Source organism: Dermacentor variabilis, chromosome 10 (genome assembly GCF_050947875.1).
Source record: "Dermacentor variabilis isolate Ectoservices chromosome 10, ASM5094787v1, whole genome shotgun sequence".
Taxonomy (NCBI): Eukaryota; Metazoa; Arthropoda; class Arachnida; order Ixodida; family Ixodidae; genus Dermacentor; species Dermacentor variabilis.
The window spans coordinates 26,660,212-26,682,875 of NC_134577.1; the positions used below are offsets into that span (position 1 = coordinate 26,660,212).

A 22,664-nucleotide genomic window follows, 5' to 3' on the forward strand; every position below is an offset into this window, starting at 1 on the left:
TATTGCCGAGTCGTTGCTATTGAATTAATATTTTTTTGCTGTGCCCGTTTAGCTAGATTTTTTGGTTGTGTACGCCTTAATAGTTGTATTACATTGTTTTTTCTTTTTTTATTGTTGCTCCTGAATGGGCATCTGAATCGATGTTCGTTGTGCTGTAAGTGCTACTGTTCTGTGACAGCCTGTGGTGATTCGGACCTGCTGCGATTGTGTCTCTGTGCTCTCTCTCTCTCTCTCTCTCCCTCTCTCTCTCTCTCTCTCTCTCTCTCCTTTCTTTCTTTCTTTTCGACCTCCCTCTCCCTTCTATACCCAGTGTAGGGTAGCAAACAGCATTCTCCCTTCTGGTTAACATCCCTGCTTCTCTTCTTTTTTTCTACATCTCTCTTTTTTCATTTAGAGTCAGTCTCTTTCAATATGGGAGGCGCGCGTGTAATCGAAACTGCCTGTCTTGCAGAGTAGCATTTCTATATCGAAAGTCTTGGATGTAAGACTTTTGTCATTGTTCACTGAATTGGCGGAGTCCTTTGAGTCTGGTTATTTATTTATTTATTTATTTATTTATTTATTTATTTATTTATTTATTGGTATTACCATCAGGTCCCGAAGGAGCACTGGGAGAAGGGGAGTTAAAAACGTAACAGCTATGAAGGCATAGAAAGAAACGAACAAACATAAAAATACAAGAAGTGCAAAAACGATAGCACTCTTTATCCTCTATGAACTTTATCCTGTATGAACCCCTCTACAAGTGACGTTTTATAACTCCTGTAAGTGTTTTCCTCTTAGTAGGTTGTACTCCCTTAGCCGCACGCTTTTATGCTTCCCCGTGTGATAGGGGGTCATGGCTGCTCAAGCTGTTTTTACAGCTTTTACCTGTCCTCCTCGTAACATTTTCTTGTTGCGGAATAAACTCAATTCAAAATTCAAATTCAACTAATCGCCCAGCCTCCTCTTGCTCGTCTATATGCCTTGTACATTTAATATGTCTGTGATGGGTTTTTAACCGCAGTGTTTCTTGAATATCTGATCTTGCTTCGTCGGTTGCAACAGCCTGCCTTATTACAAACACCTGAAGTACACCACCACCACCACCACCACCACCATCATCATCATCATCTGCGCTATCATCCCATTGTTATGTCCCCTTTCTTTCAACTTTCAACTTTATTTCGCATTTTACTTTTTAGAGCAAAAGAAAATGCGAGGGCAGGAACAAAACTGCACAATCACAGCTTGACGAGGTTCCTGTCCCCTTTCTTTGACAAACAGTTGCAGCATATTCACAAATAGAATGTGTTACACGTGTACAAAAGGAATTCATATTGTACATACATCCTTATTCATATCAGATTATATATATATATATATATATATATATATATACGTACCTACACCAACCCAGCATATATACATATTTGCATCTGTACATGTAGACATACATCTATATATATATATATATATATATATATATATATATATATATATATATATATATATATATATATATATATATATATATATATATATATATATATATATATAAAAGCGGAAGATCATGCCCAAATTATATGCTACACCTGAAAAAATATACGTTAAATATAATACCAACAATTTTACCCAGAATGTAACGGCAATGTTCAGCGGAACATAAAAAAGAAATGCGGAACGATGGAAAAGCGAAAGATTTGGAACATGGCAAAAATTTGGAAACCGTATGATTTATAAAATTTGACCATGAATAATTAAATTTGATTTCATGACGAATGCCTCTCCCAGCGATATATATTGGGTGGCAAAAGGCAGCTATCACAAATATATTTAGCCGCAAGAACAGAAATACGTCACGCGGGGAAGGTCGCCCGCACCGACGGCGCGTAGAATTTTTTGACGGATGCCATGCGAGCCATTGGAAACATACCGCTTCGACACCCACGCAAGAAGTGGCAAACCAGAAGGTTGGCTTTTACTCGCAGAAGCTGCGACGCTGCGGAGCGCCGATAACATCGCATGTCAGACATGCGCTCAGACCCATGCGTTACCCCCCGTCCCTCCGTATAGGTTTTTTATATAGACGCGCAAGTACCTCGACGAGCTTGTCTGCTCGCAGGCGCTTGCTGCGAGGCTGTTGCAACGGTTGCATTTATAGCGCGCGATGCAATGTCGCCTTCAGACACATCTGGTTCTTTTCTGAGTCGCCAGCGTTACTACACGTTTCGCAGTTCCATGCAGTACACGTTCGGTGCGACGCAGCAGAGGGCGGGCGTCTAAGTGACTGTCGTCGTTTAACTGTTTTTATTCACTTCTTTTGCTTCACCTTAGAGGGCTGCCGTCGATGGATTGGGAAAGGGGCAGGGCTAATAGAAGACAGTGGTCACATAGGGACAGTTGTAGGGGGGGGGGGGGTGCGGTATGGTGGAACTATTATTTCGCATCGTGGGAGCTGATACTTTGTCCGGTATAGGACCGATATGGAAAAGCCTGCAGCCAGTGGCTGGAGCCTCAGGGTCATCGACGAATTCGCGTATAGTGACAGCTACAGCTCGTTGGCATCCACAGTTGCGCTCTATACATGTGTTTTCCTGTAGTGTCCACTTCTGGAGGGAAGCCGGTCGCCATTTTATTGTGGCGACAATTGCCGGCGTCATCTGAAATCGACGCTCAATTCATTGGTCTGCCGTTTATCGTGACTGCATACATGCGACTCGGCAGGAACCCCGTGAACCCCCAATGATTTCCTCCTGTTCTTGGAATCATTTGCTTCGATGGGAGACTTTTGCTGCTGAGCACGAGGCTGCAGGTTCGAATACCGGCCAACGCAGTCGCATTTTTATGGAGGCGGAATGCAAAAACGCTCGTGTACATAACGTACTTCGGGTGCTGCACGGCAAATAGCCACGGGTGGTGAAAATTATTCCGGAGTCCTCGACGGCGCTGCCCCTTGTGTGCGCCCAGTGTGCCGTTTGAAGTTGTTAAACATAAAACGTTTAACTTGGTAGTTTGCAGAAAGTCTCACCAATGCTGAGCAGTGTTGCGCAGATCTGGTGTTATAACAGAGTCGTTATCATGTTTATCTCGCGAGTGATATTGATATACTTCGTAATGGTATCCTGCAATGAGCGACCATCAACGCCCGGCGCCATCATTATCCGCCGCCGTCACGATGAAGCTGGCCTAACGTCCCGACTATGAAAAAGTATTGAAACCGATGAAGAAAGGAGAGGTAGTGAAGCTATAACTCAAGGTGAAGAAGAGAAAAAGAAAACGTGTTGGTACCGCGTCGTTATAGGAATGCAGTTTAGGTGAAGCTTTCACTACTGTTTGCGAAGAACGCTGTTCTTGTTTAGCAACTATTTGGAAGCTTTTTAGGACACGTCATCATAGGTGAACACATATTCACCGAGAAACGCTTTGCTCAACATAACCTCGTGGAGCTCGAGCATGCGGATCCTACGTGTGACGAAGAAGTGACGACGACAGTGGAATGACTGTGAAGTATTGAGGGCGATGGAATGGCGGCGACGGCATGATGACAATGGCGTGGCATACAACATTTCGAAACTGATGTGACGATGACAGAATGACGACGATGAAACGACCACCGCGCGGCTTGACGACGATGACGCAGTGACGACGATGGAATGACGACGGCCTGATTACCACGGCGTTACGGAGACACACTTGGCATAATGCGTACATGACGACGACATGCATGACCAGAAGATTACGATCGACAGTGCAACGGCGACGACATGACGGCCGTGGAACGACTATATCGACCGAACGACGACGACAAACTGACAACGCAGTGACAATGACAGAGTGAAGACGGCGGGACGATGACGAGTACGACATGACGATGACGCATTTGTGTTGGAGCTCACGTCCGCGCTTGCGCGAACATTGCCTGCCGACTCCGGCCGCCTCGGTTTGCACTATGCGTCCGGGCACCAGCAAATTGTTCAAGACAGAAGCAGCCAGCCAGCAGCCATTACTCTGCAGCACTCCCAAAGCTGTGGGAAGAGGAAAAGAAAGGTTCGCTCAAAAAAAAAAAAAGGGGGGGGGGAGGGAGTGGCGGACTCTACTGGCCAGCTCAAATGCGGCAAGTTGAAAAGAAACTTTGCCATATACGAGCTCAGTGGGAGACGTCGTGGGAGCATGGTGGCGAGGCGCGGAGATACACAACGTCGCCCGCGTTGTCGCACACCAGATCTCCTCGATGGCCCCGCGCACGCGTGGTGTATAGGACCACTCTCGACACAGCGCGGCGTCGTGCCTCCAACTCTGATGACATATACGCAACCACCGCCGACGACGTTGCGAAGCCTCGGACGACCGGCATTTATAGACGCCCCACTGCAGCCTATAGGCGGGCGAATACACCGCCGAAGGAGCGACCATGGATCGGGCACGGCGCCAGCCACAAGAAGGCGCCGCGCGCCGCGCGCTTCGACGGCTGCGGTGTATAGCACAGGCACGACTGGGCGGCGAAGCGTGACAAAGCGCAGCGGTCGGAAGGGTTGCCGTTTCGTCAGAGGCGGAGGAGTCTGCGCACTATGTGGCACTGACGAATTCCTAGAGCACGCGCTCCGTGGGTGGCAGTCTCGCGGGTGTCCTCGTGGCTGCATTTAGCAGTAAGCGAAGGTTGGGCATTCGGAAATGTTCTTTTCCGACGAGGCGCTGAATATCCGCCGGTAGTATACGTATAGCTAAAACGTTGTTGCTGAAAGAAGTGAAAAAAAAAAAGCAAGCCCGCAGGAGAACGCAATGCAAGGATCTATGGAGCGCAATGTCTGCTTCATCAGTAGCCTATATACTGCGTGTCCAAACTAACGTTAGCCAATACGTTTAACGGAAAAGAAAGTTTTAAAAATAAACAAAAAGAAAAGCATGGCGCAATATACAATTACAAGACTTACTTTGTTCGGTCGTCAGCATTCTGACAACCGAACACTGTAAGTATTAAAATTGTATCTTGCACCGCGTCTTTCTAATAATTTTTGTCATTGAACACCTTGGCTAACGTTAGCCGGGACACCCTATGTATAGTGTGCCCCAGGATTGCCACGCTGTTTAAAGAAAAAAAAAAAAGACTGAGAAAATGGGGTCCTAACTCGATTATAAAACCTACAGTGTTCAGTCATCCGAGGTCCGATGACCGAACAGCATATGTCTTATATAATCGTATGTTGAATCGTGTTTTTTAAATCATTGTTTTTCTTTATCAGGTTGGATAACGTTAGCTGGTACAAGCTATACGCTGTTCTTGACTAATGGTTCTTATCGATGCATAACTTTAGGCCAGACGAATACATAGCGAGTGATTTAAGACAACACAGTTATTGCCATTGATTAAAGGAACAGTGCTGCTGCTGGCTTTAGATTCGAAAATGAGCCCCTAATGAAACTTACCAAAGCGGGACACTAAGAGAATTTTGGTGGAACATCCGTTTACAAAGCGTGGAAGGACTGGCAGTTTCGTTTATTATACGTGAAAAACAGTGAAGATATTGTACGTATGTTTACTGTCGTCTAAATACGTCGTCAGAGAAGGGAATGGCATCGCAGTTTATGCAGACATAAATGGCGTCAATAGCTGTTATTAGCAAAACGCGGACAATGTAACCTGATCTAACATCGTATGCGGAGCCGTTTACTGAAACCACTGTCGTCATACTTGTGTCCAGATACGCCATTATAAGTGTATGCCAGATAGACAGATATAATTGTATAGAAAGAAAAAAAAAACCCACCCGTGCTTGCTTAGTGGATGTGGCGTTACGCTGTTAATTAAGCACGAGGTCACGTGATCAAATCCCGGCCGCGGGGGTCGCATTTCAATAGGACCGAAACAGCAAAACGGCCGTGTACGACTGTGCATTGGGTGCACTTTAAAGAACTCCAGGTTGTCGAAATGAATCCGGAGTCCCCCACTATACGGCGTGCCTGGTAATCAGATCATAGTTTTGGCACATAAAAAAACCAAGAATAAAAAAGTACTATCGAAGAAACAAGTAAAAGAAAAAAAAACTGTCAAATTTGTCATCAACCACTGGCACCCTCACTAAACATTGTACGAGTTACTTTTTGCTTTGTATTCTTTTAAGCTTCAGTTAAATTAAGGTGATAGTGGTCACAGCTAGAGTTCTAATTTTCCCTAGAAAATGATATTGAATGTTGGATTGATTGATCATTCTTTGATTTTCTTGAAATTTTAAGGGGAAGCGAGGGCTTAAGGTGTCGATCCCTGACAAAAGGCATCCATGCATGCAGTTCAAACAACGGTTTTCACACAATAGTAATTGCAACTCTGTTCTACTCAAGCAGTATTGAAAAATGAAGGAAACAGCAACATAAAATAAATCAGAACGACAATCTAACTTTACAGTCATAAGAATAAAGAAACATTTCAACATAAAGAATAATTTGCACTCATACCTTAACACAGTGCCGTGGTAATTATAAAAGTACACACTTGGTCACAAAAGTTTACGGACCACGCGATCTCAGAAAACGTTCAATTTCCGACTCGCCTGTAACATCAGTGAATAACACCGAAGATCACAATTTTGTTCACATATACTTGTAGATGCTGTAAATGCGAATACTAGGCTGCGTAGTGACGCTATGCAATTATTCAGCTTTTTCTCAGATCTCGTTTCCCGTAAAATTTTCTGGTTGATTGTACTCATTACAAAGATACATAGTTAGCAAACACACACACACACACACACACACACACACACACACACACACACACACACACACACACACACATATATATATATATATATATATATATATATATATATGTATATATATGTATATATATATATAACAACCCATAGAGGAACAGGCCAACGCTTGCTATAGAAATGTACACTTAGCAGAAAAATACAGATGCGTCATGCGGCGTAACAGCCTTCAAACCTAAATAAAATAATAAGAGTACCAGAGTTGTTCCCTCAGCAATGGAGATTTAATTTGCTTTTTGGATGTGCATGGTGAGCACGTGTGATTAAACTGTGCTTCAGTTTTGTTTAATATTCGAACGCTTTGGCATAAATATGTTGGTTGTTTTCAGCAATTTATCTGTCATTTAGGTGTGTGCAGTAGTAGAGGCCGAAAAGAATACCTCACAACGGGCTGGTGATCACTATATGCTAGTTGAATATCTTATGTCTGTTCCAGCTTGCATCTGAAGTGAACACATGTTCTTTCCACGTATATGTATCTATGGAATATGCCTCATTGTACATTTTCAATGTGCTCATCACTTCTTCTGTTTACATGCCGCACACCTATCATGGTATATAGGGGCGATACGCAGGCGCTTCTGAGGGAAAGTAGGTCGCCACTTATTGGCAGGCAGCCGGTTTCCCGCAAACGCGGAAACCACTCCAGCGTCACAGAAACCGCGTTTTCTCAGAATCTTCGTGCGCTTTTCTATCTATCTATCTATCTATCTATCTATCTATCTATCTATCTATCTATCTATCTATCTATCTATCTATCTATCTATCTATCTATCTATCTATCTATCTATCTATCTATCTATCTATCTATCTATCTATCTATCTATCTATCTATCTATCTATCTATCTATCTATCTATCTATCTATCTATCTATCTATCTGACATACATACGTTGTATGTATGTATGTATGTATGTATGTATGTATGTATGTATGTATGTATGTATGTATGTATGTATGTATGTATGTATGTATGTATGTATGTATGTATGTATGTATGTATGTATGTATGTATGTATGTATGTATGTATGTATGTATCATTCTTGTTCTGTTGCATGGAAGGAAGCAGAGCTTATAATGACGGTATCTTTCGCGACAAAACATAAATTCCCGTGGCACAAATGAAACATTCACGATCAGTTGCGAAATATTTTAACGTAAATTACGAAGAACAGCAATGTCTCGAGTAACTTCTTTGCTAGGTACGTGTTAGCGTCCACTAACGTATTTAACCTAATTCATGGCTTTTAGCAGACCAAGCGATCAATCAATGACGTTGATGTGCACGCGATAGGTTTCAAAGAAAGACGAAACCACAACACAGATTCGACATCTATGTCGACTCACTCATCCTACCACATGCGCAATACATCGCTTTTCGTTTTCTATGTCCGCGTTCGTCATCACTGCGGGAGAGCAGGCTAAAATATCCGCGTACGTCCAACCAAGCAACGGACGCAACAGCACACTTTGTGCTGTGTTTCTTTCTCTTCTTTTTTTTAGTTCCTTACTCAAGACTCCACGCGCTGGTAAGAGCGCACCCGCAAGAGCCGTCGCCCCGTCCATCCTAAACGGCCTCATTGCCTCAGGGCTGCGCGGGTCGTTGTTTTCCCGCGCCCTTTCTCAAACACGCAGTCATCGATTCAGACGGCGCGCGTGGCGAAAAGAAAGTCAAATATTCCTTCTCAAAGGGCTCGCCACTCCACTTGCTCGGCAGAGGCTCTTCCTTTCCCCCTCACCGTAAACGCTCGAAACCCATACAGCGCCCACAAGTCTCGCCCGGCCCCCGTCATAAGACACCGCAGTTTCCCCTGGCGAGCAGCAGCAACCGCAGAAGCCATAATCAGCCGGTGAAAGAGAAGCCCAACCACCGCTCGATGATTATCAATGCGTCGGGCCGCGACGTCCTTGTGTTCTTCTTCGCAAGCATCGTTTCTCGTCTTCCGACCCACGGGCCCCGTCCACTCTCAACTCTCGCTCTCTCCCAAGCGAGCCACCTTCTCTCCATCGCCAGTGCGAACCGCTGTGCGCAACTCTGCGGGGGCGAGTGTAACTAAGTACACACAAGAGGGGAGGCGAGATGTTTCGAGCGGCTCAGTTGCCACTCCCATTGGGTACAGGAGCGCGCCCTCCGCGCCGCATATTACTCTCTCTCTCTCTCCGCTCTCTCCTTCATTACCTCCGCCGGCTCCTTGACAGCCTTCCTCGCAGCAGTATCCCCCTTCCACACTTGTGCGGAAGCCGCTCCTCTCCCAACCCGCTCCCAACATGGCGGCGCCCGTAGCGCACTATCAGACGACACACGGAGACGGAGTTGGCTACATTGGCGGCACCGCCCACCGAGCCGGGAATCCAATGGCGTGTTGCCGCCGAGCTTGTCTCACGGGTTCGGGAGAGGCGCCCCGCCCCGGCGATCAAAAGTGTTGCCACCGTTGTAGCGGGACGTGGCGCGGCCGCACGCTGTGGAAGGTGAGTGGCCCCTAACGGACTGTTGCTACGTGCTACGGCTTGTGCGGCGTGCTTGCGATGGTGATGAAGTGGTGATTTGCGGAGGTGTGTATCGTGTAGGATTACCGATATGAATCTCCTCTTACAAGACCGCCTTTACGCGCACTTGATACGGCGGAAGCGCGTCCGAATTGGCTGCCATGCCTTTACGCCGGCCGCGAAACTTATGGACGTGCACACACTTCTGGTGTTGAGCGCTCAGGAGCTGTTGAAACATTGGAAGCTGAATATTAATGTAGATGTCGCGCCCGTGTGACTTATGCTGCTGGTCTCTGTGGTCGTCTTAGAAAGCGAGTGAACACAAACATAAAGGTTTCGTTGCTTTGCTCTGCACCGCTCAAGCGCTCTAGACAGGAATGTGGAGGTCTGTACGACCTTGTAGTGGTTTGTGCGTCGTCCACATCGACAGTGCTTAGGATTCGGGCTTGTTGCTGCTCATTTTCTGTCTTCGTGTCTCTCGGGGTGAAGATTCAGGACTGGTATTCACAGAATTAGCCTCACTCACGCTTACCACTAGTTATGTGAGCAGGGGCCCAGCTTTCTGGGTGCTATATGTAGTTGAATATCTCAGCGGCGATTGTATTGTTCTCCGTGAATCGTTATCGCGTTGCAGACACCATGAGCTCCGACCAATCAGCATATGCTCTCACTCAGCTAAGATCCTTTCCTAAGTTTTGAGGACAGTGTACAAACATTTTTGCAGCATGCATGGCTATAATTCAAGTGGGTCATACCATTAAACGGAGGCACTGAATAGCATGAAAGTACTGCTCGATTCCTTCCTTTCATAGTGGTGTTGCTGCGTGAATTAACGACGCGAAACGGCTTTTACTTTGGCTCTGTATATCGGCTTTGGACAGAAATCATCACACAATTGCACAGGAAATCATCAGCATTTTATAACAAGGGCTGCGTCACAGCAACATTCGCAAGATTTGTATGCTCGAGCTGGATGAACAAAGCACGCAGAGGCTGTAGCTGCACCGAGCAACACTATTTCTTTCTGTTCATTTGTTCGAGCAAGAAAAAATAATAATAATGCTTTTTGTGAGTCCTTGAGTCTGAGCGCACGATTTGTAATGTCTCCGAGCGAAGAACGAAAATCGAGAAGAGGCGGTAAGTGCAGTTATAATGCGTATCGAATGCCACATCAATTTCTGCACTTGAAATTACTTCTAAAGTATAATATAATGTTCACAAATGTTACGTCACTTACAGATTTCGTCCTAAGCAGCGTCGTCTTGGCTGTATTATATGTTTTCATGTCCCTACATGCAACATGGGGCGACTTACACAATTGAGCACGCAAAACACGCGATTCTGCATAATAAGTAGTAAACAAGCTGCGTCGAGCAGCCTCAATTATTGCTATCGCTGTAGTTACGCCTAAAGAAGCTGGCGCAATCGGGGCATATAATCGCCAACTTGACGCTCATCATCTAAATTAATCCTGATAGAGATAGACATCTCTCCATACATATTGAGTATAGGTGGTTTCAAAAACGTGGCGGCCGTGACATGTTTCCTACTTCGCTACCAATTCTATTGCAGTCAGCCAGCAGATACATTTTCGAGCTCGCTTTTTATTACGCAGAAGCAATGGATGCTGGGGAGCGGATTTCGACATCACCCATATTGCCCAAGTCCTGCTTCATCCGAAAGCACCTGAAACCCAAATTCTTACGAGTCTCAGCAATCCATCTGATGATGCGCCGCTCTTTAACATATGTTACACTTGTTCACGTTGCCTGCAGGACTTGTCCAACATCTTGCTCTTGATGTTCGCTCGAATGCACTCATATGTGGTATACCACACGCCTCTATAGCTGTGCCTTATACCTCTTGAGAAGTAATGTTTATTGTTTCGCCATTCATCGATCTCGAGCCTCTTATCAATATGTATGCTTTGTTATTGGTGGCACCGTACGCTGATTATACAAAACGACTACGGGGTCCGGTGTGAAAGTTAGTGGAAGAGAACGCCGTTTACGTGTTGCGCATTTTGCTTGCTTGTCTGTGCATGCATTGAATTACTGTCAACTTGCTTTATAGCGTCACCTAATGCGAGTTAACCAAAGCAATATTTGCCAAAACACGCAACGTGTAGGCCGTTTTCCTGAAATCCAAGTTGCGAAAACCGCTTGAGGGGTTTCTTCGTATAGCACTCTGTGCTGCGATGTAAGATAGCAATTTTTGTTTATTTTCTTTACTTTAGGCATGCACAGATTGCAATAGTGTACTCTGATTCTGTAGGATTTAGACATTTCAACTAAAGCGCTAAAGAGAGACGCAAAAAAGAAGAAGAGAGAACACGTACGACAGCGCCGTGGGTCAGAGCGTTACAATTGTATAGGATGGTCGTAAGTTGTCGTGAGTAATTTGTCATGAGCACCAAGTAACATGAGCGTGCAAGGCAAGGCTAATTAATAGCGTTCCCTGGAGACAAAAAATAAACTAGACCCCTACCAAAGAGTTTAAAAAAATTAAGGAAACCTAGCGCCCACGTTGGAATCTTTGTGCAACCAAAGCTTTCGCAAAGCGGGTAATCAAATGCTGTAATATCGTTCGGATCGGATCGGAAAACATTTATTGGGCTCTAGAAAAGAGATCGGCTTCAGACGGCCTCTTCTATCTTCTGATGGATTCTTCTGTCTGCAACCACAGGGTTGGTGCCCTAGTCCAAGGCTCCACTGAGTATGGCCAACCCGCGAGTTCATTCTACTAGGCGCTTTTGGCCGTTCAAGCTTACGCTGGAAAGCATACTCTCCCACTGTTCCGCACTCGGGTTTTTGATTTTATAGATAGTTGGGGACTCAATATTTTGACAGGCCCATGATATGTGGTACAGATCTGGTTTCTCTCCGCACCATGGGCACTTAGCCTCATATTGTGTAGGGAAAATTTTATTCAGAAGGTTTAGATTCGGGAAAGTACCCGTCTGCAGTTGTCGCCATGCAACAGCATCCTCTCTGCTTAGATCCTTATCCGGGGGTGGGTACTTCAGTCTGACCCCTTTATAATAATTTAGGATATCTGAGTAGCCCAAGGGTACTGACTCGGGTTCCTCAAGGCTGGATGTGTCGGACGCCCGGTTGGTATGCCCTCGAGCTATCCTATCCGCCTCTTGGTTCCCTGTTATGCCAGTGTGCCCTGGTACCCAGATTACGGTATGCTGAACTTTGTTTCCCGGGTCGCATGAGCAGAGTATGTGGCGTGCTCTGAGCCCAATTCTGCCGTTTGTATAATTACGGCATGCTGCTTGAGAGTGCATGACTGCATGACTGCCCGACATGCAAGACGGCCAGGCGTGCAGACCCGCTTGCATGCATAGGAACTATAGTCTCGTCCACGGATCACGCTGTCCCCGGGATCATTGTAGTTTTCCTTACATATTCTCCAGTGTCGGCCCACTTGACGGGAAACCTACCTGGCAGATGCCCCAAACCGCGAGAAAAGCAGTCATACATCCAAACAATCGCTTTAATGAAAGGATTCGAAATACGTTTGAACACACACACACACACACACACACACACACACACACACACACACACACACACACACACACACACACACACACACACACACACACACACGCACGCACGCACGCACGCACGCACGCACACACACACACACACACACACACACACACACACACACACGCACGCACGCACGCATATATATATATATATATATATATATATATATATATATATATATATATATATATTAAAGAGAATTTCTTCAAGCTGCCTTTCGGGCGTAAGGCACTTGAGCGATGCTACAAACGAATCTAGTATTTAATTTCAACAGTTTCGAACGGCGGACCGGTCTTCCTCAGAGTTTACAAAAAGTGGCACTTTGGCACTTTTTTTTATGCCACTATATATATCAATAGCAAATTACAGCGAGTCTGCATCGCGATGTGTTTTACAGATTTCACTGTAACAACACCATGATAAGAAAATAACAGACAAATAGTGAATGCTTTACACACCATTGCTTGTAGAAAAAAACCGACACGCTTGGGAATAAAGTTACAGAAAATTAGCTGTAATATGGGGGTGTTTCAGGCTTTGTCCGCATCACTATTTTTCATGGAAGCTGAGACTGCACTTGCCCCTCTTATGCACACGGACGGCGTCGTCTATAGCTGTCCCCTCCTCTCAACTTGTCAATCATAGCAATATTTTTGTGGCACTTTGCACTGTATAAGTTCGATAAATGCTGCAGAAACTGACAGTAATTTCACTTTGTTGCGGTAGATTACAGAGCGTCTATAAAACAACATGCGTAGGTGAGCGCGTGAGCAGAAAGTTACGTCGAGCGAAAAAACATACAATTTGGGCACGTTTTACCTGTATATATAAACAAGATTCTGATTGTAGCGGAGACTATAAAAAATGATAAGCTGGGATGCAGTGAAGCGCTTGCAAAGTCTCGGGAAGAATTGAGGTAGTGGAAAATCGGACCACTATAAGAGGACTTCCCAAGGGCGTGACAACTCTGTTTTACAGGTTTGCCGTCTTTGATGTATGTTGATGAGTTGTCTTTGGTGAGTCGTTCGGATTCGCATGCCTTCGTTGTGAGATTTTTGAATATGAGTCTTACGTGGTATGATTTGCTGCTCGGACTTCATTGGTTGTTGTGGTCACATTTTGGGCAGCTTGTGTAGCCATGAAAGAAAACAGATTCCGCGTTTAACAGAGTCACTGAAGAGCTGCTTCAAGTGTCCATTTACATGTTAAATGTGACTTTAATATACAACGTAGTAATATAGAGTCTTCACAAAAACACTTAGATGGTGGTAAGGATAAACACTTAAGCAATAGAGAATACCAATCTGGACAAATCCGATTTGTTCGTGTAAATGTTTCAGTTGGACGATCATTTGAATAAAATGAGCTGCTGATAAAATTATAGGTTCGGGATTTAAATCTGAGATCCGCGTTTTACACGGGTTATATATACACACTCATGAGTATAGACATGCACATGTCAAAGGGTACACCGTCACAACTAGTTGGCACTATGCAGATAGGATTTAAATCGAAATCTTTGCGAAGAGTTGGTTGAAACACATACCAAAATAAAATATCATCCCTGCAACTGTACAAAACAATATTCCATTGTTCCAAGTACAACAGAGAAGAGACAATTAATCCGTCTGCAAAACATTATTTCTTTAAAATTACATTCTGAAACCTTGCCTGATAAGTTTTGACACGTTCAATAGAAATATTCGTGCCGTCCGTTAATTACGCCACGTACGCGTGCATCGACAAGCGGCATGTAAAACCATTATGAATATCTGGCGCTTTATGAATATCTCGCGCGAATACCCCCGGCGCGTTTTCGATTCGGCCACCTCGACAGGCTCAACCGTTGCTATCATAGGAGTGATAGCACGTGTTCGCAGAGTCTTCTGCACTTAGAAAAGTATAGATCGCTCGGAAATGTAAGACACTGAATGTAGATAAAGCGCGATAAACAAAGCCACAAGAATGCCTTAACCTAAAAGCAGGAAGATCACACAAATCCATGCACTACCCATCATTCAGGTGTCCGCAGAACGACCGTAGCGCCAGAGTTTCCCTCTAGTAATTACTTTCCGTCCCCTTTTCCCTTTCCCCAGTGTAGGGTAGCCAACCGGGCTCAGTCCTAGTTAACCTCCCTACCTTTCCTTATCATTTGCCCTCTCTCTCTCTCTCCCCCTATGGTTCTGTGAGAGCTGCATGAATTGTGATATAGACTGCGCGCCATACCCTTTTTGATGTGAAAGCGTCAAATGGCCCTTTGAGCGAAAAAGCTGGCGTCTGTCGGTTGTAGCAGCGAAGCGGCTGTAGTGAATTCCCATTGGCTGCGACGCCGCGTCATGAGCGCTCCTCGACGAATCGGAGCGGGCGAAAGCGGACGCTTGCTGCTGCTTTAGCGTGCCAGTTGTTGCGTGAGGTGAAAAGGCATTTGCCGCGACTCCACGTCACGCTCACTCTCGCTTTCGGAAGCCTGCATGTGATCCGCGCGTTCCTCGTCCGCGCAAGCTCGCGCCTGAGTTCTAACTGCACCTCCATCACCGCCTCCTCTATTTGCCTCGATAAAGACAACTCGAAACGCACCAAGCGTCTCAATGCACTCGCTTGCTAGCGAGGAGTTCATAACTCGAAGGAACGCTCAGCGGCGTTCATTTGCACATTAGTGCTTTCGCATTCACAACTCGTAAGAAGCGTTTGGATGTCCTCGGAGTTTTTTAAAATTTAGAAGCGATAGAATAGTTCTTCCGGCTCTGAGGTACCTAACTCTCTATTTTCTTTTAACGCGGCAGCGATATGGACCTCGTGTCGCAGATAGTCCGGTGTAGGAGTCGGACGTCGTTTCGGAAAAAAAAATACATTTTCAAACCACACATACTCAGGCCGTCCATGTGACGCAAGAAATTTAATGAACCAATTTAATTTCTCAAGCTAAAACACGTGGAGAAATCGTAAACTACGACTTACACACAGCCTACAGACATGATAGCTCTCGGATTGTAATTCGACTATACGAGAAAACATAATTATATTGCGCGAAAACTCAAACTCCTTTTCCAGCGTTTCTGCAATTCACAGACCGGCCGCGGCGTCTACCATTTGCGTGCGCCGGCGCGCGGATGGGTGTCTCGGGGACCACAGAGCGGCGCGCCCGGTTCCTTGCAATACCTCCAGCTGGCGCTCGCCTACCCTGCATCGCGCCACACGCAAGAGGCCGCGTTCCCACCACAAAAACCACTTTTGTGCACAGCGTTTCCTGGTAAACATTACGCTTACATGCGCTCCAGTTGCCGGGAAGCGTGAGAAGTAGTCAGGAATCTTTTAACGCTATCCCGCTCCACTCTCAAAGGCGAAATTTAAGCGTCCTCCGCATTTTCTTATCATTTCTTTTCTTTCTGTTCCTTTCTTTCTTTCTGTTTCTTTCTTTCTTTTATAGTTCAGTTCTTCTCTGCGCAGCACAGCATCACAAACGCTAGATGATGTTATAAGTTGAATATTTTACAAATTTGCATTGCCGTTTCACGCTGCGTCTGGCGTTTATTTGTTATACCGAAGCGAAGGAGAAAAAAATAGTACTTACCGGCCTATGCCGCTTGTAGATTCTCACACCGCCTGTTGGCCAGGTTGAATAAACTTCCTCATATTTTTTATTAAGGTGAAAGCGCCCCCCCCCCCTTATGTTTTAAGGTCGCGTTGTGAGGTACAGAAAACATACCGTGACCCAAGGAAGGCCAGAAGCGAACCAAAGCATGTCGAGCCGTGAATAAGAGATTATAATGATTAGCAAGGTTGATAATAATTGAAGAGTGATTAGACTAAGGCAAATTAAAGTGGATTAAGGTGTAAGCAAGATGCAGGTGGATTAATGCGAATTAAGTAGGCTTTACAAGGCTTCCGCCTTCGCTTTTGTTTATAATTATAATTTATAATTTATCGAGTGTCTTCTTTAGACTATAAGGAATTTTCCAAAAGTTGAACTTTCGTTTGAGGTAATTATTCGCAAACGAGATATGTTTATGCTAGCCGCACAACTGGCGTTATACCAAATATATTTTCCATACGCTGGCTATATTCAAGCGTATACAGATGGCTCTTGTCAAACGAATTCTTCTACAGCTGCCTTCGTCATTCCAGAATGGAACCAGATACAAACGTTTAAACTATCTCCCACGACGTCATCAACAACAGCAGAGCTTTTTGCAATATTGTCTTTGTTACGTTACATAAATTCAATGCAAAGAAAGGGGAACAATGGGTCATCCTTTGTGACTCGCAGGCAGCTTTGTCTTCGCTTCATAGTGACGTCAACAATTCGCAATACATGGCGATAGTTAACGGGATACTAATGAAAATCATATAAGCAAGTGAAGAAAATCGCACAGTAATGTTCCAATGGGTACCTGGCCACTGCAATATCCCGAGGAATGTTGCAGCAGACAAGGCAGTTGGACAAGCGCGTGGTAATAACGCCCCACATGGTCTCCCTTTAACAGAAGGCGAATTGCGCTGCATACTGTCAGATCTCAGCCCGTGGTTGCAAAGGGACATGGTTTGGTCAGAACTCGAAATCTTCAGATTTATTTCGCACGGGCCCACCGCTTCAATTTAAAATCCCGTCCACATTAAATACAACCAGAGCCTTTGAAACGCTCATTCGCCGTCTGCGGTTCGGTACCGCGTACGCAAAACACTTTCTACATAAAATTGCAAAAGCCGATAGGGCGGAATGCACTTGTGGCCACGCTGATGAAGATGTACAACATCTTCTGGTGGAATGTCCGCGGCACGACACACACGGACAACGCTTAGCACTTGATTTAGTGGCCTTAGATAGCAGGCCCTTCAGCCTCAGGAATATCTTAGGTCCTTGGCCAACATACTCATTGCAATGACGAGCGTTACTGGCCCCTCAAATATTTCGAGAAGTGAGCGACATCCTCGGAAAGTATTGAGTAGAGTGTTTAAATGTGATAAGCACATTTTATGTTTTTCTTTTACCCGACTTTGGCAAATCCAATGCCTAGATTTCTGTAGCTTCATATGAATTTAACCCGTGATTTCTTATGTGCCCTGATTTTAGTACAGCTAAGTGACCGGACTTCTTATTTACTTTAGTGCACATATGTGACGGGACTTTGTGTTGCTGTGCACCTTAGTTGACTTTCAGATTTAGAGTGGAATTAGTGTACTCACGCGACTGGACTTTGTGCTTTTATGATTTGGAGTTGACTTTCAGTTGTAGTGTGACATTGGTGTACTTATGTGAATGGAATTTGTGTTCTTATGATTTCACTACTTTTGTTATGATTTAGTGCTTTTTAAATCCTTATGTGCCGGCGCCAATTAAAGGCAACACCTCCGAAATATCATATAATAAAAAAAGAATATTTTGAAACTACCTATGAGAGATAACGAATTTGAAGTCCCTGAGCTGGATTACTGGACGAGGCTGACATTACTTGCCCAAGAAGTAGAAATACGCAATAGAATAAGTAACAAAATTTTCTAATTAACTTTCTTATGTAATTGCTTTGCGGTCATATTGCAATTTAAGGATTGTAACCAATGAACTTGCGAAGCGTAAATCCACTTGGAAAGAATTCTCGAGATCACAATAATTTTTAGATATTAACTTTTGCGACAGAATACATTGGCGGACTAGTTACTTTTGTGTTTCAATAGATTTTGTACAAAGAAAGAGTATGAGGAAAACAGTGCATTTCGGCTGTAAGTTTGGCGTGAATTTAAAAACTTGAAAACAATTGAAAATTTGACGCGAACTGAAAGAAGCCCGCTAGAAAGCACGCAAAAAATGCCGCGTGACTAGTCGCACTGCACTTTTTTGTTTTTTTGCTGGCATTCTTTAACGCTTGGAAATAACTTGCATGTAGCCCATATTGAGGAACACAAAGATGGATGGATAATTTTTCACGATGGCCGACGATTTTCTGTATGACAGTTTTGCTCTCATTATACTATTTCAGAAGTTAATTTACTAATTATAACTAATTATGCAATTAGTCGAAATGCAAAAGACGAAAAATAGTCTGACTTTTCCCAAGCGACGGCAAACAGCATTGCTCTGGTTCTGTCCAGCTATATGGAAATCGCATATTTTTTAAATTTTGGCACAAGTTGCGTGGGTCCCCATGTATACATGTGCGAATGTTCTTTTTTTTCCTCTTTAAATGACCTACAGGCGCCACTGTACAGCTATAGGAAGTGTGCTGTTGTTCTGGGGATGCGCACAAGTTGTTAATCAACCCGTTGTTGCAATCTCAGTGAAGTTTGCTAATCTCTATAAAATCTACGGACGCCGAAATCTAAATTTCAGGGTTATTAATCACGGCAATATGAACAATTGTTCTTGAATTCAGGAAATCTTACTCAGTCTGGTATATTACTTGAATGAATAGATCATGTCAGCGTTTGCCATGTGCGGAAACGTACATGCATAACTAGCGCTTCTAGTGATCACAAGGTGTAAACAGGCAATGACATGCCATCTGTGTCACACCCACACGCAGCGAACTCAATCTTAAGTGAAACAACAGATTGTAATACAAACCCAGCTTTATGTGCTGTACGGCGCTGTATGCATATGCGAATTTTTTCGATCGAATTCCTGTGAAGTTAGACCAACGCAGGTCTCCGGAAACCAGCCTTTTTTTTTTTCGTAGCGAAGAACGGAGTCAGTAATCACAAAAAGGTATTTCGCTAGAATTGTTCGTAATAGAAAATTACAGGAAATCGGGATGCTGATATTGCGAACGTCGCCAGGCGATCACAGAAACGCCCTTACGAACGAACGATTTGTTGATTCGGCCCCGGATTCCGAAAATGCGTCGCGAGACAGTTCTACTTCAACGTGGCTGCAACATGATGGCGCCAACAGTCAACCAATTGCCCAGGGAAGCACAGTGAAAGTTAATTTCCTTCAAAAATTTAAATGTAGTCGTGAAACAGAAAATGGAGGTGCACGAAAAGACAACTTGCCGCGGGTGGAAGCCGAACCCGCTTCTTCTGCATCGCACACACGATGTTCTATACCTTGGCCTCCGAGATCACAGCGGGACAACTTTAGGCCCGTGCGATTTCTGAGGCCATGCTCTACCAATTCAGTACGTCGGCGCACTGTCTTCCCCGTCTACATTCTTGCGTATTTGTGTAGGTATACTGGATACATCCCTGGTTTGTTAGCCAACGTGAAGCTATTAGGCAACAAATCGACGAAATGCTGCACGACAACATCATCCAGCCGTCGAAAAGCCCGTGGACATCTCCTGTAGTCTTGGTGAAAAAAAAGGATGGAACGCTGCGTTTCAGCGTCGATTATCGTCGACTGAACAAGATCACGAAGAAGGACATATACCCCCTCCAACGGATAGACGACGCACTGGATCGGCTCTGCAACGCTAAATACTTCTCGACGATGGACCTCACCTCTGGCTACTGACAAATACAAGTCGACGAGAAAGATCGCGAAAAGACCGCTTTCATCACGCCAGACGGCCTCTATGAGCTCAAGGTTATGCCATTTGGACTATGCTTAGCACCTGCAACGTTCCAGCCCGTGATGGACACGGTTTTAGCAGGATTGAAATGGCAGACCTGTCTTGTTTACTTGAATGACGCCGTCGTCTCCGCCGGAAATTTCAGCGATCACTTTAGGCGGCTTGCGACAGTACTAGAGGCCATCAAGTCATCAGGGCTCACTCTGAAGCCGGAAAAGTGCCGCTTCGCTTACGACGAGCTTCTGTTCCGAAGGCCACGTCATCAGGAAATCTGGAGTCTGCCCCGACCCGTAGAAGACAGCTGCCATCGCAATGTTCTCGCAGCCCATCGACAAGAAGGCAATGTGTAGATGCCTTGCCATGTATGCCTACCGTAGGCGCTTTGTCAAGAACTTTTCACGCATCGCTGAGCCACTGACACATCTAACTAAATGTGATGTCGAGTTCAAGTGGGAAACGTCGCAGGCCGACGCATTTCAAGAACTCAAACGACGCATGCAGTCGCCGCCGGTACTTGCGCACTTCGACGAAGACGCCGATGCGGAAATCCACACTGACGCCAGTAGCCTAGGCCTCGTTGCCGTCCTAGTTCAGAAGAAAGACGGACTTGAACGGGTGATAGCTTACGCTAGCCGATCGCTGTCAAAAGGGGAAGGCAATTATTTTACGACTGAAAAAGAATGCCTTGCCATCATTTGGGCTGCAGCAAAATTCCGCCTTCACCTATATGGCAGGCCATTCGAAGTCGTCAGCGACCATCACGCCTTGTGTTGGCTAGCGAATTCAAAGGACCCTTCAGGACGGCTGGCGCGGTGGAGCCTCGGACTGCATAAATATGACATCACTGTAGTCCCTAAGTACGAACGAAAGCACTCTGATGCCGAATGCCTATCACGCTTTCCCATTGACCCGCCCCCGCAGTATTACGAGGAAGACGAAGCCTTCCTTGAAATAATAAGCGCGGAAAACATCGCTGAACAGCAACGAGCAGACCTGGAGCTAAAGATCCTCATCGAGTATTTGAAAGGGAATACCGACGTTGTCGTTAGGGCATTTAAGCGAGGATTGTCTTCATTCTCGCTTCAAAATAACCTACTCGTAAAGAACTTCTCACCAGTCCACGCCAACTACCTTCTTGTTCCCTCAGCGCTGCGTCCAGAAGTACTTCACGCCCTACAAGACGATCCAACCGCATGGGCACCTCGGATTCTCCCGGATGCTATCGAGGATACAGGAAAAGTATTACTGGCTGCGCCTGACCGCCGACGTCGCCCGTTACGTCAAGACATGCCGAGACTGTCAGCGACGCAAGACACCACTGACAATGCTAGCGGGATTACTACAGCCGATCGAGCCTCCTTGCCGACCTTTTCAGCAGATCGGGATGGAGTTGTTGGGACCCTTTGCGATGTGAACATCCGGAAATAAGCGGATCGTCGTGGCGACGCACTGCCTCACCCGCTTCGCTGAAACGAAAGTTCCGCCGAAAGGTAGCGCAGGCGAAGTGGCGAAATTCTTCGTCGAGAACATTCTGCTGAGATACGGCGCCCCAGAAGTCCCCCTCACTGACAGAGGAACGGCCTTTACAGTGGAGCTCACCCAAACCATTCTGCAATACAGCCAGACAAGCCACAGGAGGAAAACTGCTTATCACTCGCAGACGAATATTATTGCGGAATGCCTGAATAAGACCCTCGGCAACATACTAGTAATGTACGTCGACGTCGAACACAAGACCTGGGGTGCCGTCCTGCCGTACGTAACCTTCGCTTACAACACGGCGGGGCAAGAAACAACCCAGATCCCGCCGTTCAAGCTGGTTTACGGCAGGAACCCGACGACGACTCTCGATGCCATGCTGCCGCACGTCTCCGACGAAGAGAATCTTGACGTCGTCACCTATCTCTATAGCACACCGAAGAAGCCTGACAGTTCGCCCGCCTGCAGATCAAGAACCAGCAGATGACCGACAGCCGACACTACAACCTTCGATGACGCTACATACATCGAGTATCAGCTCGGCGATCATGTTTAGGTTTGGACCCCGATACGCCGACGAGGACTTAGCGAGACGCTTTTACGCCGCTATTTCGGACCCTATAAGATCATCCGACGCATTAGCGCACGGGACTATGAGGTCGTGCCAGACGCCATTGCTTGCGAGTCCATGTTGTGGGACTTAAGCCATTCTACCAGCGCTAACGAACTTTGGGACTTTGCATAGCTGAACTTTGGACTTTCTCTTTTTGGACTGCATTACTGTTAACTTTGTTTCTTTGTTGTTTTGTTACTCCTTAATAAGTGTCCTTTTGTTTTTTTCGCTCTTCTTTTATGTTTGTAGCATCGGGACGATGCTCTTCGA

At 45.4% G+C, this 22,664-nt stretch overlaps 1 protein-coding gene across 2 annotated transcripts in view; it reads left to right on the forward strand.

Moving 5' to 3' along the window:
* LOC142560205 (uncharacterized) overlaps positions 1–22,664 on the forward strand; it is a 147,482-nt gene that overhangs the window by 100,959 nt on the left and 23,859 nt on the right. Inside the window, exon 1 of one of the 2 annotated variants that reach the window (XM_075672134.1) lies at positions 9,170–9,219. The exons of the other annotated variant lie outside the window; for it this stretch is intronic. The gene's annotated coding sequence lies outside the window, so the exon portion shown is untranslated. Of the gene's footprint in view, positions 1–9,169; positions 9,220–22,664 lie in introns of those variants that run through there. 2 annotated transcript variants of the gene reach the window in all.